The 20,152-nt window shown below is 39.2% G+C and overlaps 1 pseudogene; it reads right to left on the reverse strand.

Annotated features, from left to right (window-relative positions):
- Positions 1-2,026: 2,026 nt before the first annotated feature.
- LOC124986471 (ribonuclease P protein subunit p25-like protein) lies at positions 2,027-2,558 on the reverse strand (annotated as a pseudogene).
- Positions 2,559-20,152: the final 17,594 nt, after the last annotated feature.

The following is a 20,152-nucleotide window of genomic DNA, read 5'->3' on the forward strand; positions in this document are numbered from 1 at the left end:
TGTCTCGCTCAGAAGTTGGTGCTGGCTGTGGGCTGGGGGTGAGAATTCTTGGTCACATGGACCTTCTCCTTGAAGACATGGTCACATGTCTTCATGCAGGGTGACTATTTCCCTCGAATGAGTGTTCCAAGGGACCAAGGTAGAATATCTTAAAGTTTTCATGATCTATCCTTAAAAGACACATGTTCCTGCCATATGAACTTCTGTTCTTTTCTGTGACTCTCCAGTCAAGTTGTGTCTTGACAAATTGTGACACTTTTTTTTTCAATTTTTAATTTGTTCTTTGTAGTTATACATGACAGTAGAATATATTTTTAATTTTTTTTTTTAGTTTTAGATGGACACAATATCTTTATTTATATATTTTAATGTGGTGCTGAGGATCGAATCCAGTGTCTTCCATGTGTGAGGCAAGTGCTCTACCACTACATCCCCAGCCCCAGAATGTATTTTGACATATCTTACAAACATGGAGCATAGCTTCCCATTCTTGTGGTTGTACTTGATATGGAGTTACACTGGTTGTGTATTCATATATGACCATAGAAATGTTATATCTGATTCATTCTACTGTCTTTCCCATTCCCATCCTCCCTCCCTTCTCTCATTCCCCTTTGTCTAATACAGTGAATTTCTATTCTCCCCACACCACCTTATTGTGTGCTAGCATCTGCATATCAGAGAGAACATTAGGTCTTTGGTTTTTGGGATTGGCTTATTTCACTTAGCATGATAATCTCCAGCTCCATCCATTTATTAGCAAATGCCATAATTTCAATCTTTTTTATGGCTGAGTAATATTCAACTGTGTATACGTACACATTTTCTTTATTCATTCATCTGTCGAAGGGTACCTAGTTTGGTTTCATAGCTTACTTATTGTGAATTGAGCTGCTATAAACATTGATGTGGCCACGAATTATGACACTCTTGAGTCTTTGTAGTCATGTAGTTCTCAGTCACATGTTTTCAGCATGGACACTTTGCATGTGAGGCAAACACTTATAGAGTCGCCATGGTAAGACAAAGCCTCATTATGCCTTAGCTCAGATGGGGTTGGCTGTGAGGGACATTGAGATTTCACTGGCTGGGGAAAGGGTAAAAGAAGAAGGGCAGGGTTGGCTTGAATCCAGAGGAGTTACCAGTTGATTGACATGCAACATCCAAAAGGCCAGTGTAAATAATTCAGAAGTGACATAGTCAGGAAACCTTACCCAAAGGGACCCCTGAGGCATGGGACAGCACAGCTGTGTGTCCAACTGGTGACAATTTTTTTTTTTAAATCTAAGTGTCAAATGTATATCTCTTTATTTAATTCTCATAACAACCCTATGAGGTAAACACTATTATGTCCCCATTTTGTGGATGAGAACACCAAAGCACACAACAGTAACTTGTCCAAGGTCAAAAGGTAGTTAAGTTTCAAGTGGCAGAACCAGGATTCAAACCCAGACAAGCTGGTGCCTGAGTCCATGAGCCCACTGTAACATATGCCACAGATAGAGAGAAATATCTGAGCTTGCAAACTAGTTCAAAGTGTGGCAAACAGCCACCCAAAGGCCTATACAGATTCAGGTCACTGCTTCAGAATTCTTACTGACTAAATCCTCCCAACACCATCCTGAGCCTACCTTTCCTCTGTCTCCAGTCCATTAGCTCTCAGGGGGCAAAAGGCAGGCAGGGACTTCCATTCCTTTTCTCCCACTTCCACACAGCAGGCCAAGGCTCATCCGCCGAATGGGCAGAACCTTTATTTCCTCTCTATCCTTGGACCTCTATTAGGAGGAAGATCAGATGTACTGTAGGCTGAATGTGAAGCCCTTCTCAAACAATCCAGAAATCAGGAGAGACCCCACAAATGGCATTCTTCATAGTAGTTCTTTCCCATAGGCCAGAGGGAAGGGGCAGCAGGACTTCTGTGGATTCAAACTTTGTTAGGAATGTTGAGCAGTCACAAGGGGTTCTCAGAAAAGGCACAGCCATCTCAGATGTCCAGGTCTAGAGAACAGCCTGGTTCAGCAAATATTCAGGACTGGGTGTCTCGAGGCCTTCTTCGAGGTCGGGGGCCACAACTGGAGCTGGGCATGGAGCCCAGGCCAGGGGGTGCCCCTGGCGGCTGGTAGCCACACTCGCTGGGGTCCAGGGGGTCCCGGCTGAGCAGTACCCACACTGCAGGCACATTGAGACGTACTGTGAGGGAGTCTAGGCCTGTGTCAGGTGAATTTGGGACCCAGCTGTTCTCAGTCTGCAGGAAACGCAGTTTGGTAAGCTGGTGCAGGCCTGGAACCCGTCGTTTGACAATCTCTGCGCAGCTGACAGCTCTCCCTGCAGCCTGGCCAGAACCTGAGAACACCACATGTGGTGCACTGCCTCCCTCCAATCCACCAGTGCCAGTCCCAGCAGGTTTCGAATTTTGCTGCCATCTCGGACCCGCACCTCCAGGGTATCAGGAGGTAGCTGGGGCACTGGAGAAGGTGCTGGGAGCTCTACAGAGCCAGCTTTCCGGGAGTGCTCCATACTGCTTGCTGTGGTTTCTGTGAATCTCACTGCCCACTGGATCTCACCTCCGCAGCCCGGGAGGGTTCACACTCGATCCTCGCAGCGCAGTCAAGCTGGTGAGCGAGCCGGGAGTGCGCCCAGCCGGCGGGGCCGCACACGCCGTACGGGGGCGGAGCCTGAGAGAAAGCCTGGTGACTATTGTAAGGTGATCAGAGGCCATCTATGGGTTCAAGAGGGCCCATCTTGACTTGGAATCCAAGATGTGGTCCAACCACCTGAGGGAAGTTAGTGAGCTGAGGCTCTGATCAGGCTTCAACCTCCATCAAGGAAATTGAAGGTAGGAAAGTCCCAAAGAACCTCAGTTTTGCAACAGGGACAGCATGGGGGAGGTAGGAAGGCCATATAGCTCTGTGGGTGTGTGGGTTTAGGAGTTGAGGCTGGGTCTACGAGACAAGGGACCTGCAATGACAGGAGACAGCACTTCTGGAGGTAGAGGCTGGGGCCTGGTGATGGTGGTGGTGGTAGAGAGCATCGATGTCCATGCTTAAGGCCAAAGTGAAACTAGGAAGGCAAAAAGAGTCTGAGATAGGCAGTTAGAGTGAGCAGAGATGCTATGCATGAAGTAAAGCAATAATCCAAAAACAGCGCTCTGACCTGGGGATTTGTGGAACCTATCATCATTCTTCAGAGCTGCAGTTTTGCTCTTTAATGTGCCCCAAAGGCACATGTGGTAAAGGTTTGGTGACCAGCCTGTGGCACTATTGAGGGGTTGTGGAACTTTAAGAGGTGGGGCCGAGTGGGAGGAAGCTGGGTCACTGGGAGCCTGCCCTTGAAGAGGATGTTGGGACAGCAGTTCCTTTCTCTATTTCTTATATCCTGGCTGCCACCAAGTGAGCAGATTTCTTCACCACAAGTTGCCTATTAAGATGGACTGCCTCATCATGAACCCAAAGGCAATGGAACCAACCAACCATGGGCTGAAACCTCTGAAACTATGAGCCAAATAAACCTTTTTTCTTTGTAAGTTGATGTCTCAGGAATTTTGTCACAGTGATAGAAAGCTGACTAACACATTCAAATTTTCACCATGATATTTGAGAGGGTAACCCAATGAAAGATGTGACTTTCTGCTTTTATAGGGATGTGAATAAGATTATTGTCATTAAAGAGAAACTTGCAAGGACTAGGGAGTGATATTGGCTAAATGATAGTTATATTGTATACATGTATGAATATATAACAACAAATCCCATCATTATGTACAACCATAACGCACCAATAAAAATGTGGAAAGTTAAAAAAAAAAAAAAAAGAGAGAGAGAAACTTGCCTTTTGGAAGTTGGAGAGCTTGGGGGAATAGCCAAGTTGCAAATCCTTCAACGCCAAGTTTAGATGTCATTTCTTCTGAATACCTCCTCAGCCTCATGACCGAGTTCATTGTCTTTCTTAGTGTTTCATTAGCCCACTGGGTGCTATTGTTCATATAAGTAAACAATATTAACAACTAACATTTATTGAGTACTAATCTTGTGCCAAACAGTGAATTAGGTGCTTTACAAGGATTATCTCATTCAATACTCTGATTATCCCCATTTTTTTTTGGTCGAGGACACTCTGAAACTTACAAAAATTATGTGGTTTTCCTCAGGTCCCACAGCAAGGCAATCACAGAACCAGGATTTGAACCCAGGTGTCTGGCCTAGAGCCAAGTACATAGGAATTAGAATGTCTTTTCTCTTATCCACCTAAGACATGATCTTCCTTAGGATAGTCTTTTGTCTCTGTATCCTTATGATTTTGTATAGTGTTAGGCACACAATGTTTGACAAACATTTTTGGAAAGATGAATGAAAGAAGCAAATGGACAAAAATGTTGAACAACACACTGAAGAATAGTTTTTTTTTAAAAAAAATTATTTAGTTGTAGATGGACCCATATCTTTATTTATTTTTATGTGGTGCCTTGCATGTTCAAGGCAAGTGCTCTACCACTGAGCTACAGTCTCAGCCCAAGAATAGTTTTTTTTTTTTAATGAATAATATAAAATACTCAGCTCTGCTCTTGGCACATAATAACCACTCAATAAATGTTAGCTATTATTATTATCATTGAACGTTAAAGTATATTTATTTAGAAGAACAATTATTCTTGCATAGGAATGCATAAAATACCTTATATTTCTCCCCAAATTCCTTTATGTATACTTTCATATGATTTTAGAAAGAGGTAAGCATTTTGTTTCTGTGTAATATTTTGATTGTTGAGATAAGCCAATCTTAAAAATCCAAAGGACGAATGATCTCACTGATAAGCCGATGATGACACATAATGGGGGGGTGGGGGGCAAGAATGGAGGAAGGAGGGACTGTATAGAGGGAAAAGAGGGGTGGGAGAGGTGGGGGGAAGGGAAAAATAACAGAATGAATCAAACATCATTACCCTATGTTAATGTATGATTACACAAATGGTATGCTGTTACTCCATGTACAGAGAAACAACATGTATCCCATTTGTTTACAATAAAAATAAAGTAAAATAAAAAAATATTTTGATTGTGTAGTAGTTAAATATCATTTTTAATGAAGTTTTCCCTTGAAATTTGAACTGCATTTGCTTGAAATATGAATATAGTTAAGTAAAAAGTAGGCTGCTGAAAGTTCAATTTAAGCAATCGGCAGTGTAACAATATGAGAATACAGATGCCACTAAATGTAAAAGGGTTTCTTATCAAATACATCCAGTCACCACAGCCTGAGGACAAAACACAGTTGCCAGATTAGCGGAGTAGTGTGATTTTAGTATAATACAAAATCAGTTTTCCCATTTTTTGCTTCATAGCCAATCTGTTTCCATTATGCTGTTACAAAAGTATCTAGATTGATTTCACATAAATTTTTTTGTAAATATAAAATGTACCATAGTGCCCATCTATGGTTTTGAAATATTCTGCTCTGGATGTCTTTGAGGCGATAAATCAAGTAAATTACTATTGTATTATTATTGTTGTTATATTTACAGGTTACCCACTAGTGTCAGAGCCTACTGGCTAAACTGCACATTCCATAACCATTTTCTTTCCTCAAGAACAGAGTTTTATGTTTATATGGGGATAGTACACCCAGCTAAAAAAGTAACTCTGTTTTGTAACTACTGTAGATACGATTATATGTTAAAATTCTGCTAAATAAGGTAAACATGGAAGTGTGAGTTATTTCTGGAAAATCTCCTTAAGAGAGTGACTAGACCCTTCTTCTCTCCTGTCTTCCTGTTGCCTGAAACATATATATAATTGCTGGAGCTCTCACAGTCATTTTGGGCCATGAGGCAACTTCGGAAATGAAAGTCATGAATGGCAAAACAACAATGTAGAAAGATCCAGAATCTCTAATATTATGGAGCCTTCACATTACCAATATCTGGCCTCTTGTTCTGTGAAAGAAGTATAAACTTTGATCTTATTTCCACTCTTATATTGGGTTTTATTATTGTACACAGCAAAATTCAATCCTAATAAATAAACCATTATTCCAAAAAGTGATAGAAACTCTTCAAGAAAATTTTATATTTCTATCAGCATATTAAGGTACTGTCATTTTATGGTGCTTCAGATCCGTTCATTTTTAGCTTCCTTGCTCTATCTTCCCTCCTTCAATAATTGTTCAGCTTCCCTTGAAGTTGTTGGCTATTTAATGCTTATTCCTTATTCATCTTTTCAGTATCTCTGTAAAGATCTTATATGTGTCTCAGATATCTCTCATTTCTGAAATCCACATGAGAGCCCAGGATAAAATCACAGTTAATCAATGAATACAGGTTTCCCATTAATTTAGCAGGTAGAAACTTGTGGACCCAACGGTTCTAAGTGATTTTTTATTTAATATGATTTGTGGGAAATAATTTTCACAGTGTTTCTTTTCCTTTTTCCTTTTGGTTGTCACGATCTTCTTTTTTCTTTTTATTAGAGCTTTATGGTCATACATGGTAGTTGGGTTCTTCCCGACTTGCTCGTACATGCATGGAGGTGGATTTCAGTTCATGATCCTCCTTTTCCTTCCCAGACAGTGTTTCTGTGATGATAGATTAGCAAACAAATAGAACACAGCCAGTCTTGATTTCAGCTAAGCATTTGACAGTCTCTGATGAGAAGAACTGAATACAAAGAACTTCGGCCAAGGAGTCCAGAGATTTCACTTTCAACTCCGTCACCTGAAGCTGTAAGATATAAGAAATGGTATCAGAAATCCTTGATTCTTACTTTCCTTATTTGTAAAATAAGTTGTGATAAAGATTAACAAACAAATGCCTAAGTAAAAAAAAAAAAAAACAAAAAAACCAAGCAAACTTTTTTTTTTTTTTTAACTCTAAAGTACTTGCAAATATAAGGCAGTTTTGTTAGTGTGAAAAAAATCTGGATCAAGATTTAATGTTGCTGAGCCTCTGTTTTCTTACCTGTAAAATTGAGAGTAACAATAAGCTATTGTGAGAGTCAAATGAAGAGATGTATGTTAAGACTCCAAGACAGGATCACATGCTCAAAAAATGAAAAAAAAGGAGTGGCTGGGGTTGTGGCTCAGTGGCAGAGCACTTGGCTGGCTTGTCTGAGGCCCTGGGTTCAAGCCTCAGCACCACATAAATAAGTAAACAAATAAAATAGAGGTACTGTGTCCATCTACAACTAAAAAAGTATTTTTAAAAATGAAAATATTAGTATTACTATGCTTGTTACTGTTATTATTACTTTCTTGGAAATTAGTGGTGTCTTGCTGCCATTTTAAGTAGATAAGTGGCCGGGTAGTTGAACCATATTATTAAAAGAATATCCATTACTAGCTTGACATCAGTGTAAAGGAACATATTGGGTAGAACACCACAGGCTCAGTCAAAGGTCGAAGGGCCATGCACGAAGATAAAGCTTGTTTATTACATTTGATAATAACACAGAGTCGGGAAGAACGGAGCCATAAATGCAATACAGTAGAAATGGCATGGGGTTTGAAGACAGAAGAACTGGCTTTGCGTCTCAAAAGTCCATCACATGATCATTCAGTCTTATCATCTGTAAAATGATCATAACGTTAACAAAATGCCAGGTAGACACTTTATATGAATATATGTGTTTACAGATCTCATATAACTCATGTCTGATTCTGAAATATGGTGTCGGGCTTGCTTATTTACCACCTAAAGAATCCCAGTAAGGAGTGACAACATAGCATTACTCAACAATTGCTCAACAGCTTCAAAGTTACACAACTATTGAAAATTCCTTTAAAAACTAGGGAATTAAATTTTTTTTTTTGATACCAGGGATTGAACCCATGGGCACTTAACCACTGAGCTACTCCCCCAGCCCTTTTTATTTTTAATTTTGAGACAGGGTCTCGCTAAGTGGCTCAGGGTCTTGCTAAATTGCTGAGGCTGGCTTTGAATTTGCCATCCTTCTGCCTTAGCCTCCCAAGCTGCTGGGATTACAGGCATGCGCCACCACACTCTGCAAGGGAATTAGAATTATTTATTAGAATTTTACACACAAAAATATGCCCTTACTAAAATTTCAAATTCTTGCACTCAAAATTTGCATAAAATACAAGCAAATGAATGGACTTAGGCAGCTATTTAGGATAGGGGTTGCATTTTGGGGACTCTGAAAACGGCCTGAATCATTGGAAAAATGTGAGAATAGCAATTTGACCCAAACCTGGCCTTTGTTTCTTACACAACCAGTCTTGAAAGAGCACTGATAATAAAAATCCTTTGTCTCTCAGCCCTTTCTCTGTGACAACACTGCCTTGCCGGTGTGTGTGTGTGTGTGTGTGTGTGTGTGTGTGTGTGTGTGTGAAAGCTGACTGAATGAGTGAGATTGATGCATGAAGTGGTAAGACAGGACTGTGAAGCTGTACTGGTACTTGTCATTTTCATGTTTGCTATTCAGACAGTCAGAAGGTTCTATCTGCAGGTATCTGCCAACACTGGCTCTATGGAATGCATTTTTCCAGCCTCGCCTGACTTTGGAAGCCTGGGGTTTTATGACCTTGCCGCGGCCGCTGCAGTAAGGACTCTGTGGGCGCATGCACTTCTCTTACCTAATGCTCAGTGTCTGGCCCCTCTTACCATTTCCATACTCGTATGCAGTGCAATGCCATAGGGATATTGTTTCCCTAGTGGCTGCTGAAGGGAATCCAGCCTGGGCATTCAGGGGAACAAACTCACAGAGTAAACTTTGATCAGTGAGAAATAGGAGTCCAGATGGAGCTAGCAGATATATTCCCTCTCTCTTTTTCCCTCCATTTGTTCTGAGTTGTGTTTTTCATATAGCCTATCCAGACACATTCTGCATGGCCAGGTGGGAGTACTGGTCAAGTCAAGGCTTGTTATGGAATAATACCAGCATGGTTGATGCATTATCTTGCATTTGCTTCCTATCCTATTCTGCTTCAAAGCTACTTTTTGCCTTCATTCTTGCTGTTCCAGGATTGAACTTGTCAATAAAGTCTTGCCTCAGAATCATCTTCTAAAGGAACTCTGACTAAGACACGAACTATAGTCACGTACTGAGTGAGTCCCTGAAATCCTTCCTACCTTCTAGAAGCTTATGATTCTGGAAGGGGCAGATCAGTAAAGCATACACTAAAAACAAAGCCATACATGATGATGACGCACCATCTCAACTTTGAGATCCTCCAAAACTTGAATGTTGTCTCTAGTTGTGGTGATTTATTTTTGTGCTAATTCTTGGAAACATCTGATTTGTTTGGAACTTTGCAGAAGCTTGGAACTTTGAGATTTATTTAAGATCTCAACTTATGTGCCGGCCAACAATTTCCTCAGGGCTTCGTAACACATTTTTAGTATGTTCATGTTTCCGTAGGCATTTTGTTTTGGAGAACACACCTTTCAGTTTTTCTTTAATAATAGCATTTTATCATAGCTCTCTTCTAGAATCAAATTACTGTCAGATTTTTTTCCTGCTTCTCTCTCTGTCAGGTAATTGAGTGTAAAGATGTTGTTTACCCATACATAGTGTCTAGACCAATTTTGTCTTCATTATGAAATAATTTAGTGGAACTTTCAGCCTGACTTGCTACCTATATGGTACTGTAATGGGACTGTAGGACCTAGACCTTAATATTTTTGCATATAATTATTTATTCTGGGTAGAGGGAATTTCTGTAAATGGGCCTTTGGTCAGATGGTGATAAAGTCTGGGGTGAGAAGAAGTGTTCTATAGTCCTGTGATTGGGCCTCAGTCTTTTCCTGAGCATGTACCTCTAGGCTGAATTTGAATTTAGAAAGCACTTCTTTATTATTTCCCTCCTTCAGGTGGGACAGGATGACTAGAGTAAGTTGAAGTGGGTGTTGCTTTTCTCCCAGGTAAGTTAGTTCTGATAAAACCCCAGCAGACTAAATTCTGATTGGTTTCTCCTGAAGACAGACATTGTTAGGAACAGAATGTTCTGGCATAGTTAAAAATGGTTCCTTTAGAGGGTGTGGGGAAAAGGGTACATGCATACATTGCTGGTGGAAATGCAAAATGGTACAACCCTCACTATGGAAAGCAGTATGGAAATTCCTCAGAAAACTTAGAATGGAACCACCATTTGATCCAGTTATCCCACTCCTCAGTTTATACCCAGAGGATTTAAAATCAACACAGCCACATCATTGTTTATAACAGCTCAATTCACAATAGCTAAAATATGGAACCAACCTAGATGCCCTTCCACAGATGAACAGATAAAGAAAATGTGGTATATATGTATGATGGAATATTACTCAGTTTTAAAGAAGAATGAACTTATGGCATTTGTTGGTAAATGGATGGAGTTAGAGAATATCATGCTAAGTGAAATGAGTCAAACCCAAAAAACTGAAGTCCAAATGTTTTCTCTGATATGTAGATGATAATTCATGATTGAGGGGGATAGGGAAGAATAGGGTTACTTTATGTTAGATAGAGGGGAATGAAGGGAGGGGAAGAGGTATGGGGCTAGGAATGATAGTTGAGTGAAACAGACATTATTACTTCATGTACATATATGACTGATACATACATATATGACTGATGTGATCCTACAATAAGTATAATCAGAAAAATGAGAGATTATACTCCATTTATGTATGATCTATCAAAATGTATAAATGCATCCTACTCTCATATACAACAAATTAGAACAAATTGAAAAATTAATTAAAAAAATGGTTCCTCGCCCCCCTCTCCCCCCGCCCCTTTGAGAAGCACAAAGGGATTTTTCTCCATTATTCACTTGTAGAAGGGGGTAGAGCTAGAGGAGATAAAACCCACAAAAGTGTTCCCCGTTCCCACCCCTGTCTGAGTTCCACTGGAGTTTTTTAAAAAAATTTTTGGTTTTAATTAGTTATGCATGCACAGTAGAATGCATGTTGATACATCATATATGATGGAGTATAATTTCTTATGATTATACATGATGTAGAATCCCACTAGGTGTAGAGTAATAACATCTGTTCATTCTGCTATCCTTTCTATCCCCATGCCCCCTATCCTCCCTTTGATCTCCCTCTGGAGTGTTTGTCCATCAGACTTATCTACACTGAAACTCCAACAATTTTTCAATTATAGTTCAGGATTTCCTATTCCAGGATGGTTTCCAGGTCCTCTTCTGTTCATCAGCTTCTTCTCTAATTAGTTATGATTCTCTGTATTTGTCTGTCTCTACAATGTTGGGGACAGCGGTGTGCCTTGTGACCTCACTTCTCTTGTGGACCTGAGAAAAACTGTTGATTTTTCAATGTGCTCATTTTTTACTTGTTAGGGCAAAGTGACCACTTCTAAGCTACGTCCAAATGCTAGACTAGAAATCGGAAGTCCAAGGCTTCTTTTTTAGAAGATTTGAAATTATAAATTTATTCTTGAAAAAGTTTTAGGATTAATTTGATTATCTATTTATTCTAGACTGCATTTTGGTAGTTTATGACCATTGAAGAATTGGTCCATTTCTTCTTCTTGTTGCATATGTATGCAAAGAGTTTTGTGTAGTATTTTCTCATCATCCTTTCAAAGGCTGGAGGATCTGTAGTGATATCCCCTGTTTCATTCCTGTTATTGGTAATATCATTTATAATTGGCAATATCTTATCATTTTTGTCAACCTTGCTAGAAGTTTATCAATTTTACTTGAAGAACCAGCTTCTTATTTTGTTGACTTTTTTTCTATTGCTTTCCTGTTTTTTTTGTTTCATTGATTTCTGTTCTTTATTATTTCCTTTCTTCTGCTGGCTTAGAGTTTATTTTGCTCTTGAGGTAGAAAATTGATTTATTAACCTGAGACCTTTTTTTTTTTTTGAGACAGGGATCTTGCTAAGTTACTTAGGCTGGCCTCAAACTTGGCAGTCCTCCCACCTCAGCCTATTGGATAGCTGGGATTACAGGCCTGTGCCTCCTGGCCCAGCTTTTAATATAAGCATTTAAATGCTTTCAATTTCTTGGCATTGCTTTCACTGCATCTCGCATATTTTGATATGTTATAATATCAGTGGAATTTAAAAATTTCATTTGAAACTCCATTTTGTATGAGTTAGTTCGGTTTTCATTGTTGTGAATACCTGACAGGAACAACTTAGAGAAGGAAAAATTTATTGTGGCCCATGATTTTAGAGGTTTAGTCCATGGTCAGCCTAGTCCATTGCTCTGGGCCCAAGCTTAGGCAGAACATCATGGTGGGGTGGTACTCCACTCATAGCAGCCACAAAGCAGAGAATGGGGAAAGGGGCAGCAGGGAAGATGAACCCTTCCAGGGTACACCCCCAGCGACCTATCTACTCCAGATATGCCCCACCTGCCAGTGACCATCCAATTAGTCCATTCAAACAAGGATGGACGGATTAGGTTACAGTTCTCATAATCTAAGCATTTCACTTCTGAATATTTCTGTATTAACCCAGAAGCTTTTAGGGAACACCTCATATCCAAATCATAACATTTTAAAGTATCTTGTTTAATTTCCAAGTGCTTAGAATTTTTCTCTTATTTTTATTGTTGATTTCTGGTTTGATTTCATTATGTAAGTACAAATAACTGAGATGGGAACAGACCTCAAATGGATCAGCACGTGGCACATTTTCAGGGGAGAAAATGAGCACTGGTTACAAGAGGGGTCTGCTTTTTACAGGTCTTAATGAGAGTTAATCATAGCAGAATGTTTAGTATGACTTAATCATTAGAGACTTGGGCAGTCAGGATACTAGTTGTACAGGCTAAAAATCTAACTAAGAAAAACAGTTGTAAACGTTTGAAACTCAGTCTTATGGGGATTAAAACTTGGATCCCAGAGCCCATTTGTTTGCCTTCCCTTCCAGGACTCAGTGTTACTGGGAAGGATAAAAGCCCAGAGCTAGCCACTTGTGCTCATTGCTTATTCTTCCTCCGGGATCCATTGTTACCCAGAGCTTCACTATTTGCTTGTCTCCTTCTCATCAGCAATGGGAAAGGGTGAAAGTCCAGGGCCCGCCCTCAGCATCTGCCTCCTCCCTTCAGGACCCACTGTCACTGGGAAGGATGAATGTTTGCCTTTTTGCCCCCTTCCTTCTACTGGGCCACACTCTCCTCCTTTCTTCCTGGGGGCTGTCTTGGGGAATATCATTTTTCATATCCTTCAATACTCTAATTTTAACTTTTAAAAATTTGTTGAGATTCTATGGCCTAAGAGATGGTCTATCTTGGGTGACTATTCCATGGGCACTTGAAAGAAAGTGTGCATTTTGCTGTTGTTGGGTAGACAGTGTTACATGTCAACTAGACTCTGTTGGTTAATCATATTGTTCAGATATTCTATACCCTGGATGATTTTCTACCTAATAGTTTATCAGTTGCTATTAAAAAAAAAAAAAACCTCAAGTTTTGAAGAGGTTGTTTGGAAGAATCATCTTCCCCAATAAGATTTCAATTGAAGTTCTATTTCAAAACAACATATACCTTGGTTATTTCCAAATTAAGGCCAGAACCAAACAATAGTCACTCCATTTTGCTGATAACCCAAATCGTTTTCTGAACCATTCATCTTGAAGGCAACAGACTCATCTTACAACCTGACATATTTACAGGGTGTTACTTTCTCCCCACATATTTACATAGTCTGTTTCATTCCCCCATACTGCCAAATGTCTTCTGAAACAATAAGCTGTAAAGGGTAAGAAAATATGTCAATACCTGATGAGGGCACAGCAGAAAGTTATAAGAAATGGTCCCAACTATTAAAAATTCAAGCTGTTCTCTTCTTAGTTTTATGTGAGTACTAAGGGTCAAGGTCACTTGACTTTGCCAGATCCTCTGCACTTTGAACACTCTTGTTCTATCCCTTATGTGTCAGTATTTACAACTGTCTCTTCAAGCTGTCTAGATATGCTACATGGAAGTGCTAAGTAAACAGCGACGAATGATCCAGATCCATCCATTAAGTCTCCTGGGCTAAAAAGCCCTGGGAATTCTTATTGGAGATTTCTCTGTTATTGCACACATTGTACATATCTCCTGTGGATTCTGCATTCTAAATACCTTTCAAATTTCTCACTTCTTTTTCATATCTGCTGCCACTGACCTGGTTTAGGCCCTCATTGAGACTTTCCTGGACAATTCCAATAATGCGTGAACTAGTCTCACTCTGCTTTAATTCATTTTCCATGTTATTGCTGTCAGGATGATCTTTCTAAATATAAACAAAATCATATCTTTCTCCTGCTTGAAGTTCTTTCCTAGGTTTCCCTAAGGTACTGAGGTCAAATTCATGCTACAAGTCAGCCCACACAATTTTGCTTACCTGTCTGACATTATTCCCAGCATCCCTCCTCTTGTGCTTGTTGACAGTCACTTGACTCGAAATTACAAGTTAATACTGCTTAATACCCTATGGTTTTGCAAATATTATCCCTTCTACCTTATGTGCATTTTCTACTCATCCTTCAAGACTAGGTCCTTCAGGACCTTGAAGATGCCTTTCTGGCAGGATTAACTTGCCCCTCTGATGTTCCACAGCATCTTTTGTGTTATCCCTGTGAGATGCAGTATCGCATTGTGGTTTAAGCTATGGACTCTGGAGTTGGAGGATGCAGGTTTAAATGACATTTCTTGTTTTACGACCTGTGCAACCTCTGGCAAATTTCTTAGCTTTTTAAATGTCTGTTTCACTGATTAAAATGATTAAAATGTGATTGCCTTGTCTTTACATTGAAGAGACACATATAGAGTACTTACAATGATGCCTAACTCAGTGTGAACATTCAGTGCTTCTCAGTTGTTCCCAATAATTTTCTTTTCAGTTTGCTGTTCCATAAGACTCTAAACTTTTAAGGGAAAGGTCCTTGTCTTTGTTATCTCAGCATTTAGTGGAATGGAGGCAGTGAATGTTCTCTGAATGTGAGACAAGTATCAGAACCACACATAAGGTGCTATTAGATTTAGGGGTACTTACCTATTCCCCACTTCTTTCTGAGACATTTAGTTCATACTAGAACAAGCTGCCAGTGTGCATAGCAAGTCTTCAAACAATTCTAGTAAATGACAGTATATATCTGAGAGATGGCATTATATATTTCTAAAGCAAGTTTTCCAAACTTAGAGAAAGTTTCTAAATTTGCTAGACTTGTGTTGTTTGGGTGATTTTTATTACAAAATCAGCACTGTCCTTGCTTGTTGGTATATAGCATCTTTTATATTGTGCGTCTCTAGTTTTGAATTACCACAAAATTCATGTGTTGCTTATGTTGTTAACTTTAGTAGAAAATTCTGTTTCCTATCCTCTTTGAATCTATCATATATCTCTGTACTTTGAATAATGTTTCAAAAATCACATCGTGTGTCCAGCAGACTAATAACAAACAAGCTCTTGCCATCTGCACAGCATATCCCTGAGAAAGAGCTGCTAAATGGCATGCTCATTTTAGAGCAACATCATCTGGCAAATACACAAGACATTCATCATCCTCCATTTCTGGATTAATATGTTTTTATTTAATAAGTGTGTCCTCATTTTCAGACTGACCACATTGTGTAGCAGTCCATAATCTTCTGGATGTCTATTAGAATTAGGTTTAAGTATGAATGATAGACACTAACAGTGCTTTAAATAAGTTAAGGTTTTATTTCTCTTATGTAAACACAGGCAGTCATGGTCTGGAAAGGCAGTTCAATCATCAGACCAAATGCTCCATCTTGCTGCCCTACCATTCTTAATATGTTGGTTTAACTCCTAGTTTAAAATGGCTGCTGCAGCTCCAGCATTCCTATCTGCAGTCTGGCTAGCAGGAAAGAGGAAAGGGAAAAGAGCATTTGGCTGCTATTGAAGGACACTTCTGGGAAGTTGCACATACTTTTCCATTCATCAGAATTTGATCATAAAGATGCACCTTGCTCAAAGGAAGATTTGGAAATGTAGTCTTTGCCTGGGCAGCCATGTGCTCAGCTAAAAACTGGGGACTCCATTTCTGAGGAGTAGGAATATGAGAAGGAATGCATATTTAGAAGACTACTGCCAGTCTGTGCTACTTTGTCTCTGCCAATTATTTGACTCTAGTAATAGGGTTTAAGACTGAAAAAAAAGAGTTGGTAAAATGGCCCTATTGATGTAAAAAGTATATGTTTCTGAAGGATCAAAATCAGGATGTTAGCTAATGTAAAACTGTTTTCAAATGTTAAAATCTATGTATTTAAGAATTGATTTCAAAATATTAAAAATATTACTCTAGTAAATATTTTTCTCATAAAATAATAATAAAAAACAGTGGTATTTAACATCAAGGGCACAGGCAACAAAAGACAAAATAGACAAATTGGATTCTGTCAAAATGATAAACTTTTGTTTGTTATACAGCACTATGAACAGAGTGAAAAGGCAACCCAGGAAAGGGAGAAAGACATTAACATATCATATATCAGAGAAGGGATCAGAATCAAGAATATTTGAAGGACAACTATAACTCACCAACCCCAAAACCAAACTACATGATTTTAAAAATGGAAATGGAGGGGCTGGGGTTGTGGCTGAGTAGTAGAGCGCTTTCCTAGCATGTGTAAGACATTGGGTTCGATTCTCAGCACTGCATATAAAGGAAGAAAAAGGTCCATCAACAGCTAAAAAAAAAAAAAAAAAAAAAAAAATGGAAATGGGATTCAAATAGACATTTCTTGAAAAAAATATACAAATGGTCAATAAACACAGGAAAATATCCTTAACATCACTAATCATTAAAGAAATGGAAATCAAAAACCACAGGAGCTTACCACTTTATACCCATTAGGATAGCATTACCAAAATAACAACAAAAACAGTAGATACAGGTTGTTGAGGATGTGGAGGAACTGGATCCGTTGTAAATTGCTGCTGGGAATGTGAAGAGGGAACGCTACTATGGAAACTGGTATAGCAGTCTCTTAAAAAATTAAAATTAGAATCATCATATGAGGACAGGTGTGTAGCTTAGTGGTAGAGCTTTTGCCTAGCATGGGTGAGACCCTGGGGTCAAACCTCAGTAACACACGCACAAATACAATACTGTATGATTGAGCAATTTTATTTTTCAGTATATACTCCAAAGAATTCAGAGCTGTGACCTAAATAGATACCTGTATAACCATGTTCATAGCACTATTTATAAGAGCCCATATGTGGAAACAACCCCATATGTCCATCAATAAATGAATGATAAATAAAATATTGTATGTATATACAATGGAATATTATTCATTTTTAGAAAGAGGAAAATTCTGTTATGTAGCATAAATAGATGAACCTTGAAGACCTTATGCTAAGTGAATAATGCAGCCACAAAAAGACAAATATTATATGATTACACTTACAGGAGGTACCCAGAGGAATAAATTAATAAAGACTAAAAATAGAATGGGATTGCCAGTGTTTGGGAGAGGGGGGAATAGGAGTTACTGTTTAATTGGTATCATTTTGGTTTGGGAAAACGTCCTAGGAAATGGATGGTGGTGATTGCTACCTAACAATGTGAATGTACTTAATGCTATTGAACTATATACTTAAAATGGTTAAAATGGTAAATTTTATGTAACATATATTTTAGAATAAAAATGGTTAAAATATTCTGCAAGAGAGCATTTTATACACATGCCTTTATATAATCAGAAACCAATTTATATTCTTAAAAAATATATTTAAATTCTAATTCAAGAGATTTTTTTGCTCAAGAATTTTATTTTAAAATTCTATGCTTTTAAAATGCTTTAACACAAACACACACACACACACGCACACACACACACACACAACTAGAAAGACTAACATGTAGAAAGCTCCCTCATTCCCTTCACCCAAAGTTAACACCTCAGTATATAATAAAAGCTTTCTGTAAGTGATTAGACTATTGTCCTGATTATTGACTACCATTTGTATTTACCCTTCTGGTTCCAATGATTTGAAAAGTCAATTATGAACTTCTTTTTTTTTTTTTTTTTTTTTTTGGTACCAGGGATTGAACCCAGGGGCACTTAACCACTGAGTCACATCCTCAGCTCTTTTTATTTTTTTATTTTGAAACAAGGCCTTGTTAGGTTTCTTAAGGTCTCACTAAGTTGCTGAGGCAGCTTTGAGTTTGTGATCTTCTTGCCTCCCAAGTCATGGGATTGCAGGTGTGTGCCTCCATTCCTGGTTTGTACTTTTTATATTTGTGAACCTCACTGAAAAGGCAAAGGCTTAGAAAACCTGCCTGTTACAACCCCTACAAAAGTAGCTGCATGTGCAAGCCAAAAATTTGTTTTTCTATAAACAGCCAGATAGTAAATACAGTCCTTCTGAGAATGCATTGTTAGATGATTTCAATAGTAAATACAGTTGTTCTGAGAAATGCATTGCCAGGTGGTTTCATCATTGTGCAAATATCCTACAGTGTGCTTACACAAGCCTTGGTGGTATAGCCTACCACATACTGAGGCTCTCTGATATATTCAATAGCTTCTAGGCTACAAACCTGTACAGCATGTTGTGCAATTGTGACACAATGGTAAACATTTATGTATCTAAACATTGCTAAACATAGAAAAAATACAGTGAAAACACTAGGGAATAGAAAATTTTCAGCTCAATTACAATCTTATGGGACTGCTATCAGAAATGTGGTCCATCACTAACCAAAACGTCATTATGTAGTGTTTGACTTTCAGACTTTATAACCCACATTAGGCCTCTGGAATATTCTTCCAGTGTCTTTTTTTTTCCACCAGTTTTTGGGATCATACTAAAAAGGTTTGTATTTGTTTTTAAAGTCAGATTTGGCCCACAAACTGTAATTTTCTGATCTCTGCTAGACCATACGGCTCTTCTGCCACCCAGTCACATCTTGTAGGCAGATGTAGGCACCCGATTAAGATCAGCTAACCTTAGGGTGGCTAACAATCTCTGTTTGGGCCTGACTCAAATAGTAGGAGTGGAACCTGTCAAGTCTATTTCCTGAAACTCTGAAAGGAAAATTTAGAAGTGAGCTACGCCATGAGAAGCAGAATGGGTCCTGGGTGGGAAATGGAGAGGCCTTCTCCAATCTCAGCAAATACATAAAATAAACTACTTTTTCTTGAGGCAATTTATATGTCTGTAACCAGAAAAAAAAAACTAAATTATTTTCATCTATGACAAATACAAATTGATATAACCACTTGGAGGACATTCTGGCAATACCTAGAAAGTTGAATATGGGCTATCAATGACCTAGCAGTTCCACTCTCAGATATTTTTTGGGGAATTCTTGCATGCATCGTATGACATGTACAAAAATATTCACAGCATGTGGCTGAGTGTCCACAGCAGACTGTTAACCTGATAAAATCCAAGCTCCACCACTTACATAGCTGTGTGACCTCAGACAAGTTGCTTTATTTTCTGTGCCGCATTTTCAACTTCTGTGGGATAAAGGTAATTATTTAACTCTCACAAGGTTGTTGTGGAGATGAAATAAGTTAATATATAGAGAGTGCCAGATGCTGTATATTTTAGCTATTACAACTCTCATTCTTACAGCAGCATTATTCATAATTGTTAAAAAAAAATCAGAAAAAAGAAAAAAGAAAAGAAATCAGAACTGAGCCTAACAAACTGGTGGGAAATCAGAAACAGAGAGCATTTTGCCTTGGGGGAACAAAAATTGGAGAGGCTAGAGAGAACCTTGCTCTCCACAACTCTGTGGGTCCTCTGTGACTTGCAGGTGCTAACAAGGCCAGCTACAGCAGATCAGTAAGCTGGAAGGGTGGGTGTGAGGGCACTGGGCTCTGGCTGACCTGTCCTAGTGCTAGCCTGGCTGGCACTAGACTGGCACCTATCCCGGTCCTCTGGTCCACCAGTCCCCAGGCCCCATGAAGCCCTGGTACTTAACCCAGCCCACCCCTCCAACTACTATGCCTGCAGCTTTGCTGCTGGCCCATAGCCCAGCCTACCAGTCCACCTCTTTGTTGCCAGGCCTTCCCGGTCCAGCCCAGAGCTTCACCACAAGTTTGCAAGGCCCATTGACTGGCCCTCATCTGCCAAACATGGCTAGCCACTTCACCACGCAGCTGCAGCTTACCATTTAGCAGCCAGGCCCTCCTGACCCAGACAGCTGCTTGGCGAGGCATCCCTCTTGCCTAGCTTACTGCTTTGCCACCTGGCTTGCCAGGCCTGCCTGAAAAGG

Source organism: Sciurus carolinensis, chromosome 6 (assembly GCF_902686445.1).
Source record: "Sciurus carolinensis chromosome 6, mSciCar1.2, whole genome shotgun sequence".
In the NCBI taxonomy this organism is placed as follows: domain Eukaryota; kingdom Metazoa; phylum Chordata; class Mammalia; order Rodentia; family Sciuridae; genus Sciurus; species Sciurus carolinensis.